The sequence below is a fragment of the Aristolochia californica genome, unplaced genomic scaffold (genome assembly GCF_029961685.1).
Source record: "Aristolochia californica isolate CCGP_79_NKW_82.1479 unplaced genomic scaffold, dmAriCali1.0.hap1 SCAF_12, whole genome shotgun sequence".
Taxonomy (NCBI): domain Eukaryota; kingdom Viridiplantae; phylum Streptophyta; class Magnoliopsida; order Piperales; family Aristolochiaceae; genus Aristolochia; species Aristolochia californica.
In genome coordinates this window covers 23997479-24012231 of record NW_027181793.1, presented here as the reverse complement: position 1 = coordinate 24012231, position 14753 = coordinate 23997479, and the positions used below count along the sequence as shown (strand labels likewise).

Sequence of the window (14753 nt, the reverse complement as noted above, 5' to 3'; positions counted from 1 at the left end):
GGTCCAAAATGACACATTTACAGTCCAAAATAACACATAAGCTTTGACCACTTATTCGGTGGCTTGTCAGCGTACTACATCACCAATCGAAATTTTTTTCTTTTGTTATCGATTTAAGTTTTTTTAAAAAAAAAATATTTAATATTTTTTATTATAAACAAATAATAAAATATGTACCAACAAATAAGATTTTTGAAAACTAATTTTTTTAAAAAATATATTGTTTTAAAATTAATTAATATCTTAAATCAATAACATTGGAAAATATTTTTTAAATAACTAATAAATTTTTATTTTAAATTATATTAAATAGAAGTTAATGAAATGTCTAAGATTTTTAAAACCAAAAATTAATATTTTTAAAATTACAAAACAACTTAAATCAATATTTGAAGGAATATGCCGGAGATGTGTCATGGCGACATAGTGTACACATGTTTGATGTGGTGATGCCATGACATGGCATTAATTTTTTATATTGCTGATGTAGCATGATGACATGTCACCACTCAAGCTTTTGTCATTTTGGTATTGGTAAAAAACAGACACGCAACAAATTTGCGAGATTTATGTCTTCACTCTTCAAACGGCTGTTAAAATGTCAATCAGAAGGAAAGTCCGAGTTCCAATTATCCCGATTTTAGTAAAAAAAACTGTTCAGCATCCCCTGACATTAATGGAGCTCGATTTATTCGAAGAGAATAACGACAATCCCCAAAGATTATTATGACAAATGACGAGAACAAAAAGGCGATGAACTGAGTTCAAAATGGAAGCATTTATCCAGAAAGGAAGCCAATCTGGAGCAGTGTAATGGAACAGTATTCCTTTTACCTTTCTTTTTCGTACAGACGCTCATGAGATGCAGAAGAAACCTTCTGTTCTGCTTCTTTCATTTAATGCATGCAGTATCCTGAAGAAACTTGGCAGTTCAGAACTGACGACTAGTGAGTACTGGAAGTGCTCTGGAAGTTCTTTAGCTATTCGCAAGACCAAAGTACCCCCGGACCTGAATGTTTACTTGTCTGCAAATTTCCAAGGAAATCATAATCTTCCTCTGTATTCAGATTTCTGGCCTTATGTCTCTATTATGAATTTTCTCTTCTCATTTTATTTCTAACGTATCTACCTTACATGTGATAGAGACAAAGACAAAACCAAAACAAATTGAGATTGTCTCAAATTTTAACTCTAAAATAATGTAAACTCCTCTTAATGATAATATTTATTACATAAATTTTTATCTCTTTATAACCTATAAATACATGTATTGATGAATGTAAGAGATTAAAAAATTATTCATTTTTCTTATTTTCTATATGCTATTAGAGTTTTCAATCGGCAATCCCTCTTCCCGTAACTAAAGACTCAACTGAAGTTCTCTTGCCCATCCCGCTCGGCTCCCCAACCTAGAACCTCCTCTGTTTCGCTCTTTTTCGAGCCACCATCGTCGACTCTCCCATTGTCGTTGTCGCCCCACTGCCAATGAAGGTTGTCGACAGAATCATGTCACTACCACCATCGATAGTGTCGTGCCTCTACCACCATTGACAGCGTTGTGTCATCGCCCAACTACCATCGCGGGTCATCCTGTCGTCAGTGTCGCGCCACAGCGTGTTGTCCCGTTGTCGCAAGTATTCCTCTTCCCTCTTCTTCTTCCACTTTTTTTTTTCATACGACCTTTGGTTTAAACCAAGGTATACTTAAATCGAGTTCGGGAAGAAGAAGAGCGCGACACATGTGATTCTCACACATGCAGTAAAAAGAGAAAAAAAAATTGGAAACTCCAGCTTATTTTGTACTCATAGATACTATAGATATTCAAACCACTATTCTCAACGTCACCCATCATCCATAATTTTGTCAAACTCAACTCCACCAATTATCTTTGTTGGAAGCTTCAGATGGATGTTATTTTTATTAGTTATGATCTCTACAAGTTTTTTAATGGTTCTTATCCTACGTCTCCTAACTTCTCCTGAAGCCTTGAATACTCTAAGTAAGTACCTATGTTCGACTTTCACATTGTTACATCAAACATCAAGAAACAACTCAAATATGCCATTAAGGATTTAAAATAATTTTTTAGTATATATGGTATATTAAAATATGTACTAATGAATTTGAATTTGTTGATCAGTTAACAGATACTCTCACCAAACAGCTATGACAAACACGTTTCTTCTTCTTGAAAATCAAGAATGGACTATCTTCTCGGAGCTCTATCTTGCTTGGGCATTATAAAGATAAAGCTCATAGAATTTGACGTTGTCTCAAATTGTTGCTGGAAACTCATCTTAACGATAATAATTATAATGTAAAACCTTGTATCGTTGTAGCATATAGTATTATCTCTTTATATCTTAATCTTATATACGAATTTGTGAAGCGTCAGCTTTCTTATTTAATTCTTGTCTAGCATCGGCGGAGACGCCACGGTCCTTGTGGTTCCTGAACAGTGTCTGGGGTGTTCCCGTCATCTTCAGATAACCAGAAGTCATTTCAGTTCAGTCAATCACGAAAAATCACAGTCAGAAATTAATCGTAGTTTCCACAAATATAGTTTTTATATTCGCTGCTTTTCTTCGTCCTCATTAAATACGAGAGCAGGCAACTCTACCAGAAGCTATCTCTTCACAGACTGCAACTCCCTCCAAACTTGTCTCCAATCCTCCTGTCAAATTCCACCATTTTCAAACACTCCAGCCAATCTCTCTCCTGAAACACATTTTTCCCCTCATTCCCTCTTCTTCTACCAACAAGAAACTGCGCCAGGACGGAGACCCGAGAAGAGATTGATGGCTTCGCATGTGGGGAAAGTCACAGTCGCTGTGCTCATCTTCTGCCTCTCTTGTCTACCCACCAAGCCAGGTAAACACCACTCTCTCCACAACGCAGAAGTCGTTCGTGAAGTACCCATTTGCGAGTTTTTCCGTTTCCTGGCTTCTTCTTAGAACTATGTTTTGTTGCTTTTCATCTCCAGTTGGTTCCAGTATTTTGGAATACGATGAAGGCTTTGTGCAGAGACGCATGGTCTTGGGCTCCAGACCTCCAATTTGCGTGAACAAGTGCTTTAGTTGCAGACCCTGCATGGCAACTCTGGTAATCCCTCCGCATCAGACAAAGCGCTTTACGAGAGCAGCGGAACAAGAAGATGGAGGCTATTATCTCTTATCATGGAAGTGCAGATGTGGAAACAAGCTGTTTGATCCTTGATGACTCTAAATTTCATATCTCGATATTACTTTATGTAATACACTCAAGACCGAAAAGCTGCATCAATCTTCCAGAAGCAAGCTTCCAAGTGACTCGACTACCCATAAAATACCGTGTCCTGTCATCCATCTCCCTGCATCAAATGTCCGAGTTTCTGAGAAATTCCCTTCTTTATTGAGGACAGTAAATGAGTTGTAATGTGCATCTGGGGCTGTTTCAGTCGAACAGTCTGTAGCCGATCATGTAGTGTGTTATTGCTGTTGGATTTGGGAATTAGGGTTTGTATTTGTTGATGATGTCAATCTTCTCAGCTTCTGCTCCAAACGTTTACGTGATGGGAAAGAAAAGTAATATTATCTGTCCTAATGCAGCTTAGTTCATATTTGATTTTGAAATGAACTCGGTACCATCTCTTTTCCTTTCTCCTGCGAGGAGAGTCCACCGTCGTTTCCATGGGAGACATGCTGCTACTCCAGTCATGAGCCTAGAAATGAGAGGAAGCGCTTGTGCCTTCTTTAACATATTTCTATTATTGTTGTTTGTGTTACATCTTCACGCTTATTGTATGTAAATTTTACTAAATTACTCATTTTTTTAATAAATATTAAAAAATAACGATTTTTTTAACATAATATAAAAATTCCAACTGGACACGTCAGTTTTGACTGCTTACATAGTCTACACATCAGTGAACCACATCAACAACCATTTTAACACTATAGAGCTTCAATGCCTTCCTCTCGCCCTCTCGTCGTACTTGCTTCCCTCTTGCTTAATTGTTGCTTGGTCTCATCCTCTCTTCCTTTCAACCTAGTTTTTGTCTCAGCCATGTCTCTCACCCTTCTTCTCAGTTCACCTCTGTTTATCCTCTCGAAACCCTATCATTTCTTCCTCTCGTCGGCTCTTTTTTTAAAAGCAAAGCCAGATTGAACTCCTGTCGCTCTCTAAAGCCAAGTTTTAGAAGCTGATTGGCCACTGTAATTTTTTAGGGTTTCTGTAAATTGAATCTAATTTATGTATTTAATTATTGTACTTATTTTTCATAGTGAATAAAGTTTAATTATTGTATTATTTTTTGTGTGATTTACAGTTTAATTACTGTATCAATTACATATAAATTGAATTGTGATTTAAATTGAAGTTATTATTAAGTTTAATTGAAACTTGATTGAATTGATCTTTGTATTTTAGTGTATGAATTTATATGCCATTGAATATTGTATTTTATTTCGGTAAATTGAGCAGATTATTGAATAATGATGATTTTGAATGTGTTATTATACTTATGATAATTAAATGATGATTTTTTTCTAATGGATGACTTATTGAAGTTTTTTATTTTAATATAAAATTCAATTTTTAATTAATTAATATACAAATTTTATTTTATTAAATAATTAGAAGGTAATAAAACATGTACTGATTAAAAAGTTTTTTAAAAATTAAAATAAAAATTTTAAATATTTTTTAAAAATTAAAATAAAAATTTTAAATATTTTTTAAAATTTAAAATATTTTAATCAATAATGAAAGGTGTTAAATAGATTAGAATGTGATTTTTTAATTAGTTAATATACAAAAATTATATTTTATTATAATAAATATAAGGTAATAAAAAATATACCGATAAATATGATATTTAAAAACTAAAATAATTTAAAAAATAATTTACAAATTGAAATTATCTTGAATTGATAATTTCATTTGTTAAACAGATTTGAAGATGATTTTTTAATAATTAATATAAAAAGTTTATACATTATTTCAATAAATTGAATGTTATTAAATATGCTCCAACAAATAAGATTTTAAAAAAAAATTAATTCTAAAATGTCTTAAATTGATTATGAAATGTATTAAACAAATTAGAAGAATATTTTTAATTAATTCATATATTCCTATTTTATTTATTATTATAAATAGAAGGTAATAAAACTTGTACAGATAATATAATTTTTGAGAACTAAAATTATTTTTTCTAATATATTTTTGAAATTGAAAATATCTTAAATAGATATGAAAGGTGTTACTTACATAAGAAAAATATTTTAAAATAATTAATGTAAAATTTTGATATTTTATTACAATAAATAGAAGGTAATTAAATATGTACCGATAAATAAGATTTTAAAAAAATAATATTTTTAAAAAATATTTTAAATTTAAAATATCTTAAGTCAATAATAAAAATGTTAAATAGGTAAGAATAAGATTTTTTAATTAATTAATATACAATTTTATATTTTTATCGTTAAAAAAGGTAATAAAAAATATTTTTAAACTAAATATTGTTTTAAACTAAAAAATATTTGTTGGTAGATAATGTAAAGTATTAATTACATTATTATTTTTAAATAATTTAAAAAGTAGTATTTTTAAAATAATTAATAAAAAATTATATTTTATATTATATTAAATACAAGGTAATGAAATTTGTAAGATTTTTAAAACAAGAAATTAATATTTTTAAAATAAAATTTAAATTACAAAAGAAATTAAATCAATAACAAAAGAAAAAAAGGAGAAAAAAATGTATGCAAAGAAGCATGGTAATGATATGTCATTATGATATGTTATTATGACATGTCATACACGTGGTTAATGACATGGCGATTTGATGACTGTGGTAAGTGATGGGGCATTATTCCCTTCCTGGTGAGTTGATGTCTCAGAGTTGGTATTTTTACATTAATTTTTGAAATTAGTTATATTTATTTAAAAATAGGTAATTTAGTAAAAATTTCGGGTTTCGTTTTCAAACTAGGGAAAGAAAACCAATTATAAGTTACCAGGATAAAAATTTGTGGACAAGAAAAGGACGTGATCTGATTCTCAGCATGATGCCATTGAATAAAAGTGACTTCAAATGTGCACGAGTTCCAAACGAGACATACCAACTTAATAATCTATGAAAATACAGCTATCAATCTGACCGTTTGACGTACCAACGCATAAATACATGTCAAACATCACCTAAGGGTCTGCCATCAACTTCCAAACACGTTCTCGCACACTTCGCCCTTTCTCCCGTGCCTGCATCTACCAACTCAACCGACTCATGTAACCGGACCGGCAGATCCGAGCTCGACGTGGCCGTATATGTACTTCTGAAGCATCGACGGTCCAGATTGAAATAAAATCAGTCGAGATGAAATCAGTACGAACGGCTACGATAACCCGAGATTGCTTTTAGAAGATCCTCGCTAAAAGTTCCACGTTCAGCACCTTCAACGAGGCAAAAAATGCTGCAAGGCTAACGCGCCATTTCTTTCTCGATCATGTCTTTCCCCTCCCTTACCCACATTTCTCGCCTCTCAGTTCGTCTCTTCGTCTTCTCGATCCTCTTCTGCCTGTCTTCGTTGTCGTCATCCATCTCTTCTTGTGTTTCATTCCAGACATCGCTCTTTCACATGGTCCGGTCGCGCTCAGGGGGCGAGCCCTGGCCTTCCGTCTCCGGACCCGGAAGATGCGTCTGGGGACGACTCAGTTCCTACCACAGGTACGATTTCCGGTAGCTTTGGATGTTGGTAAAGTTTATGCTACTGCTCTTTCATTTCTAGTGTTGCTGTTTTTCGAATGATCGTTTTCTGTGATGGTTATAATCAATGAGTGTCGCAATATTCTTTTTCTTCTCTTTTATAAATTATCTTGGTAATGTTAGAAAAAAAAAACAAAAACAAAAACAAATGTTGTGCTTTATATTATATCCACACGTGGACCGAAAACAATCCTTGATTGTTTTTCACATTTGTAATTTCGAACGCTATTCTTGCAGCAGATAAGCATCTGATTCATCAAATTAGCAAACTGTGTAGGGACGTACAAGTCGTACTGTAGTTGCATGTAATTGTGGAAAAGCCCTAATTAAGGAGCTGGTAACTTTTTATTTCTGAAAGTTTGAGGCTTCTTAGAACTGCCTAATTCGTACCAAACTTATGGAAGCCACTAAACCTGTTGAAAAATTTTCAGTTGATGAATAAATTACTCTTACGGCAGGCTACACAATTTTGTTACGCAAATATCCTGTTTCAGATTGGTAATAAGTTGAAGTTCATCAGTTAACAGAAGGACAAGATCTCAGTGGCGTGTGTTAAAATATATTTAATTTACTCAGTGGTTGAAGCTTTGGAGTTGCTAAGCATCAATTGAACCTGAAAGTTGTCAAGCTTAAAAAAAGAAAAAAAATCCAAGTGCAAGCAAGAGTGATTGACCATTACCCGTTCACTTCTTCCTTTTTTTTTTTTTTTTTATTTGAAGAAAATTTATTAGCAACAGACAGCAAAAAGTATTTTTAAGAACTTTGAATATGCAGAAAGCACAAGCAATGCCATCAACACAAAATCATTATTATTTTATTTTCATTTGCATTTAGGGGTAATATAATTATTGCCATCCATTAGAAAGACAAGGAGAGTTTATGAGCTCTGTTCTATCCGGAAGTAATTTTGAAATCAAGTGTAAGGAGAAAATACTACTTTTTTGGAAAGTTAGACTTTGGGGGTAGATTGGAAGAAATAGTTATTTAGATGTTAGTAGATTAGCAAAAAAATAAAAATAAAAAGTCTAGTTGTTTGTATTAAGAAGCTGGAAGAAATAGTCTTGTTTTTGTTAGCGAATTAGCAAATAAAGAAAAAAAAAAAAAGAAGTCTAGTTGTTTGTATTAAGAAGCCACTGCAGTTACTTGGTAACATTAATTGTAGGCATACAATTGAAGGAATTGGGATTTTTTGTGCTAAAGTAACAACTTTTTGCTGTTATTGTAGTAAGTTTAGTATCTGGTTTTGGCTAATGAAGCAAGCAATCATATGTCAAATAATTCAGACATTCATAGCTAATGAGGAGCTTCCACAAATAAAAGAAGGAAATTTCTAAGATAAATGGTGAGCTAACAATGAAGAGAGACTCCACACATCAAAGCTTCGTAGGAAAGAATGTAGTCCAAGGTAGGATAGGCATCCAAATATTTGATGTTTCTTATAATTCTTCTTGTTTGTTTTTAACCCCATTCAAATTAAGATTGTGTGTTTTTGCCGTACTGTATGACTAGATAGTTCTAATCTGGTAATTGCCTTCCTAGGGAATACAAGGGGTAAAATTTGGATAGTTTTCTGCAACCTTGATTAGAAGACACATGAAATGAACAGCCATATTGCACCTGGAGGACATCATGTGCTAGAGTTTTACTTTAAACAAAAAAGAGATATCTAGTGGAAGTTCTGTTGTCCATTCATGGATGTGCTACACAGTTGGCGAGAACATGGTGTTCATGTAGAGTTTAGATAGTTACCAGTATAAACCAAGCTTATCACCAGTACACCTTTTTTGAAAGGTTAGGGTTCTTGGTCTTTCCTTGTGGTACATCATGCACTTTTTTCAGTTTTACTGGTATTTTCCCTCTGTTATTCTTCATGGTAACGGAGAATCATTAGTCTTAATATCTAACGGATCAATTGACTAGTGTGCATGGTATCTAAAGTAGATAGGGAACTTCTGTTTTATCTGGAATGATCTTGTTGTGCCGGGCTGTACATGTTTCAGTGTCAGATTGGAGCTTACATGTAACCTTTTCAGACCCAATCTAATGAGGTTACTGTAGACACCACTATGCATCTGAATTCTAGCCAGTTCAGGCCTTAAATGGAGAGATGTTAATATGCTTGAAACCTGATGACGAAATTTTCTTCGCAAGTCTAGTGGTTCCTACATTGTGATATAAGTGCTGAAGATGGAAGAATATAATATAAATGTCAGGTTGACTGAGACCTTAAAATCACATACTAATCAATTTCTAGAGCCTGGATTTTGGTTAACAACTAAATGGGATGGAATTGAGGACCCTATTCAGTTCATTTGAGTTGGTCCATTAATTCCCTTAATTGCGGGAAATGCATGTGCGGCATGATTATAAAAATCAATTGAGCCTATCATCAGTTGGTGGTTGTTATTTTTTAACTATGTGGTGATTAGATTATTGTGGGCTAGTGGTTGATTTGTCAATGTGCATTGGTTGGCCCTGATAATGGAGGCAGTGAATTTCAGGAAGAAAGCACCAGTTTGTGTTGAACTCTCATGGATACTTTTCAGAAAAAGAAAAAGGAAAAGGAAAAAACTCCCATGAATATCAGTGTTCTTCATGCTTGTCCAAGTGATGCTAGAATTAGAAGTAAATGAGATCGCCCAGGACCATATAATTGTTTGTGGTTGATCTGCTTGTTGGTTTTGCTTGATGTGTTAAGACAAATATATTAAGGTAAATAAAACAAATCATGTTAAGGTGGACAAGAAAATAATGAAAGAGGGGCAACCTTAACTGTCCACTTGGGCAAGAAATTATCTTGTCAAAACAGATTTGAGTCATATACTAAAACCATTTATCACCACTTTACCAAGCATGGTGCGTTGGGTGTCTGGTCTATTTTTCTACATAAAGTGGTTTGACTTGTTTTCTTTTGTGGCAGTTTTACATGTTGTGGGCTCTGATGTCATTGTTCTGGCTTTCTTTTTTATCATTTTTTTGAGAGGGTCATGGATGCTGAAAATAAAAGGCTGGGGAGGCAAAGCTGAAGTGGAAAGTGGCAGTAGCTTACTGCTGTTGTTAGTATTTAATGGGTTCCTATGGCTATTTAACTTACCTGATTATCCCTCTAATTTTAATTGTCTGCAAAACCCAAATTCCTAGAAAGTTAGAGGATTTAGGTAGGATTATGCATTCACCTAGATACCATTTGTTTAATTTATGGGTGAATGGTGTATTGCACCCTTTTCCCATTTTCTGTCAAGTGGAAAAGACGGGCATTTATTCCTTTCAAGGTTGGTATAATTATGTTTTTTCTTAGTTTAGAAGGGGTAATAGAAGGGGTCAGGATTCTCCTTATTCTAAAGGAAGAATAAGAGAATTGGATAACATGAGGAAATAATAATCAGTTGTTCTGATTATTATCGTATGGGAAGGGCAACTAATGCTTGGTGCTGGTCAATGTAATGGCATCCCTCACTTAACCGAGCAATTGTACTATAAAATTGTCACCATCTTTGCTATACATTCTATCACAAGCTCTTGATCAATAGGTAAGATAGTCCTAAGATTCATCTGAGTCGGTCAAACTGCCTATGGCAATCAATACGCAGATACAGATCCTTGTGTCTCAATTGGAAAACCATTTGCTCTAGTTAGTATCTTTTGTTTTTATTATTGGCTTACTCATTCTTTTTTATATTTCTTTAAATCAGATATTGAAACGAACTTTTGCAAGGTTCGAGATGGAGTACAAATATTCTTTGCAGTTCTTTTCTGGATGTCTCTGTTTTTCTGGGCCAGTGCATGGGATGGAAGCGACAGCATCAAACCAAAGAAGAAATCTTGGTTCCGAAGGTGACCGGGAGCATCTCTATGTAAATATGAGCCATAGTAGGCAGTAAATACACACGACCGAAGTACTCAATTTTAGACTTGGTTTGTGTCAGAATTTAAGGCTTAAGATGACTAAGAATGGAGCTCCAAAATAGGAAAGAAAGATTTACAAGACCCAACAAATTTTGTTAAATGTGCGCAAGAAGGTTATCTCCATGCAAGTGTTTTAAAACCGTACCTGCCCTTGTGACTCGGTTCCACACCGTCAAGCAGGCTCAACCAGGTGGGTCTGAACTAGAGTACCAATTCAGAGACGTGAAGCCTACTTCACCCGTTTGCTGGCTACTCTGTTTTGGGCTTTTGACGTAGTGGAATTGCTAAAACACTAATAGGTTACTGCTCCATCCCAGTTGAAGGCCGAGTTTTCAGCTCAAGAGCGTCACAGCATTACAATTCCTTCACTATTTGCAAGGTAGAATCAAAGAATAAGATGTCTCATATATGTTAAAAAATGCCACATTTTATAAATTTTAATCCATTCATGAGCTTTTCTGATTTGGGCTTTGTAACTTCCAATTGCTTCATACGCCCGCAACAGGACAGTCCTTTTACAAGTGCCTGTTTCTCGTTGATTGGTACTGGAGAGCTCAATTACTCATTGGCATCTCTGCTGAAATCATTACAAACATTAGCATATTTTGATCAGAGTGAGATGGACCTGCTCTGAATCTCTTCCATTGACATATGTGGATTTGTTTGATTTTCCTCGTAAGGTTGATTATTATATTTGATCGATCTTCCTTTTGATTAATTTAATTTTTGAACTATTAATAACTCCGGATGGATTATCTCTGAGTCATTATCAATGGCGATGTAAGTGGATGATATTTTGCCTGGGCTGTAAACGAGACAATGTCCATTAGGTCTCGGGGTTGTCTTCTGATGTAGAAATCCTTAGGCCGTGGCAGCACGAGAAACTCAAAGCAGTAACTTTGTAGATATAAAACTGGTTTTCTTTCACCTGCTGTCAGTTTTCAATATTCTTCTGATGACGCGTAACTTCTTCATTTGACAGCATTATTCTTCAGAAAAATTGATGTCGATTGTGACAAACCCGGCATTAGGACATATAGTCCAGAAGTGCGACAATGAAGTGCGGGGCCCTTTCAACAAAAGGATTTTCTGTACCGTGGAGGAGATGAAGGAAGTAGATTCATTCCTGGGTTGCATATGTTAATCTCTCTTAAAAAAAAACAGTTGATGTCTGTCTGCATCCTTTGCAGGCGTTCCATGGCCGAAATCTGATTTCATAGGAAAAAGGAATTTCTCCTTCAAGCCTCTCAAGCAGATACCACGGGTGCATTTCTTACTTGCTCAATAACTTCAAAAGAAGAAATGGATGCAATCGGGAAACTGTTTACTCGCCAAAGCTCTCTACCTTCTTTGACATACTATAAGGCACGCCTGGGCTCTCCTAGTAGCAAGTTGGTCCTTATATTCCTTTTCTGCTTTGATTTGAGTTGACAAGTTGATGTCACTCATTATATAGGTTTTTGGCTTTTTCTTTCTTGTGAAGGGAGCAATGGTGCTTTTAACTTTGCGGTCTTCTCTATGGAAAAGGACTGGTGGTAACTATATTGCGTATTTTGGGCCAAACCGGTACTTCATGTGCTCTCTTTCTTTATACAGAAAAAGTCGAAAACCAGAGCAGAGAAAAGGTAACAAATACTTATTTCTCCAATTGCCTGGCATTTTGACTTAACTATACTGTATAAAAATAGTGGAATTTTCTCTTTCTACTATCAACAAAGTCGTCTCTCAATTGCTGGCAGCTACATATTATCTTGTACCGGCAACTTTTTCATGTTTTCTTTAGGATACCGACTTCAGGAAATTGATATCCCTTTTCCATTCAGTCCTGATCAGATACCACAAGTTCAGCCACATCCATCAATAAAGAAACCAATTGTAACAAAAGAAAGAGTGGTTCTGAAACTCCATTCCTAACAAATAAGGAATGTAATATTACTGCTGGTATGCTTCGGTGTTGTTCTGTTCGGTAATCTAACTATGGGGTGGTTGACTAGGCGTTACTAGGTTGAAATAAAGTGTTATTGTATTTCACGTACTACATATTAGATTTGCAGCTAGCTAGTATAGATAATTTTTTTTTTTTTTTTTTAAAGTAGGTTTGCTCTCAATTGTTTGTCTGTTCACTATGGTTGACAAGTAGAAGCCACCCACAGCCAAGACAGCCAACTTGTTTCCTTTGATGCTGCCTTGAATGAGAAGCAAAGCCAAGACAACCAACTTGTTTCCTTTGATGCAGCCTTGAATGAGAAGAGAAGCAAATGGGCACTGTTTGTTTGAAAGTGCCACAACTGCAACAACTTTGTTTTTTTCACCTGAAATGACCAGATACTTTGTACTTTCATGATGGGTTCACGGCCACTACTGTCATCTTTGCATCAAGACTATATAGTCCAATCCTCAATTGGGGTTTGTAAGACCCATCACAGGTGAATGAATGGACGGAGGAGAGCAGTCATAGAAGGCGGCCTGTGGGGCCAGCTTCATGTGAAGGTGGTATGCAAAGTTTGCCTCACTCTCTACCAAGATAATGATGACTTTAAAGTTAAGGTAAAGTTTACCGAGGCATGTTTGTTATTGTATCACAGAAATGTGGCCCAAAATCTTCATCCTCACATGCTACACTTACCTATTAATCAATCAACTCCAAGAATGGAACCACTCCATGTTGTAGTAGTTCTACAGTTGTTTTTTAAGAGAAATTTCTTATGAAAAAGTCTCATTTGCTTTCCTCTGAATCATGGTTCAGCCTATTGCCAATACGTATTGATTTTAAGAAGATCAAGTAGTTATCTAATTGCATTCTGTGGGTGTCTGATGTGAACGTGAGGCAGTAGAGATCCTAGAGATAATGTTTCTTTAAAATCTAGCGCTAGTGGTGCTGATTCTATATTATATATGAACGGTGAGAGGAATAGCAAGCAATTTCAACCGTCTTCTCATATCTTTCATTTTCACCTTTCTGATGTTGAAGTATTTGTCTGTAGATGGGAATGGTCTTATTCAGCCCCTCTGCCGGTGACCATCTGTACCGCCTGCTTCGAACGAGCTCGGAGGCGATGAGCCATGGTGAAAGGAGTTATGTGATGCAGAGTGTTTAAAGATTAAGACCCCTCACAAACATTACTGTAAGTATGATCTATGACCGTATAAATAGCATCTGCAATTGTGTTTTGGCCATCACCATGTTTACAGATCTGGGAAGAGACCCCCTATTCAGGTGAGCGATACATTAAAACCACAGAGAGCTTGTTCCCTGAATGGGAGGTTTCGGGCATTGTGATTTGCCGAGGACACAATTGGTAAGCATGTATAAAAAATATCCTAAAAAGTCTGGAACTTGAAATGGTTTTTTATTTACCCAGTAAGGTGTTGCCGACATAAATCGGATCAAATGGTTTAATAATGTTAAATCGAAATAAGAATTTTTTAATTGAACCAGTCGAATCATGTCCAGTTTTATACTTTATAAAGAATTTTTTTAAAAAATAAATTGTAATTTGATAAATTAATAATTAATAAAAGAAAAATATAAAAAATGTAGTAGCAACATCCCACTTTGATTCATCTTGCGGTTTGAAGCTCTGTTCGATTTTAATAATATTAATTTAAAATATTTTATTTAAATTAGTGGTCAAAATAATTTAATTTAATAAGATGGAAATTTTATATTGGTATGGGACAAAATTTTAATTTAAAATACTCAATATTGTAATATAAAATGTATGAAAGTCGTCAATGGAATAGAAGTTGGAAAAGGAACTATTTTTGATTATTTTTCCGGTCATTACAGAAAGTTAAAAAATCTCGGTAGCCGCCAAATCTCAAAAGGCATTACCAGAGAGGTTTCCGGAAACCAGCCCCCCAAGCAGCAGAAAAATCCAAGCTCCGTCCAAGAGGTGGTTTTCGAGGAATCGACTGAGCGAATTCCATCCGTCCAGAATCACACCATGACAAATCAGCCTGCAGCGAAGGCCCCAGCTCACGTGACCTCTTGGCCCCATCCGAGTAAAGTACGGTCTCGACGCACGAATAAAACGTCAGCCGCGTGACCCACGTTCAATCGTACCTCAGCACGAGCAGTTTAGCACGTGAC

The 14753-nt window shown here is 35.0% G+C and overlaps 1 long non-coding RNA gene across 1 annotated transcript; it reads left to right on the top strand.

The window, feature by feature from the left end:
• Positions 1-6456: 6456 nt before the first annotated feature.
• LOC137946988 (uncharacterized) lies at positions 6457-11122 on the top strand. Its single transcript, XR_011111099.1, has 2 exons — positions 6457-6715; positions 10447-11122. It is a non-coding gene; the product is annotated as an uncharacterized lncRNA (long non-coding RNA).
• The last annotated feature ends 3631 nt before the right edge of the window (positions 11123-14753 follow it).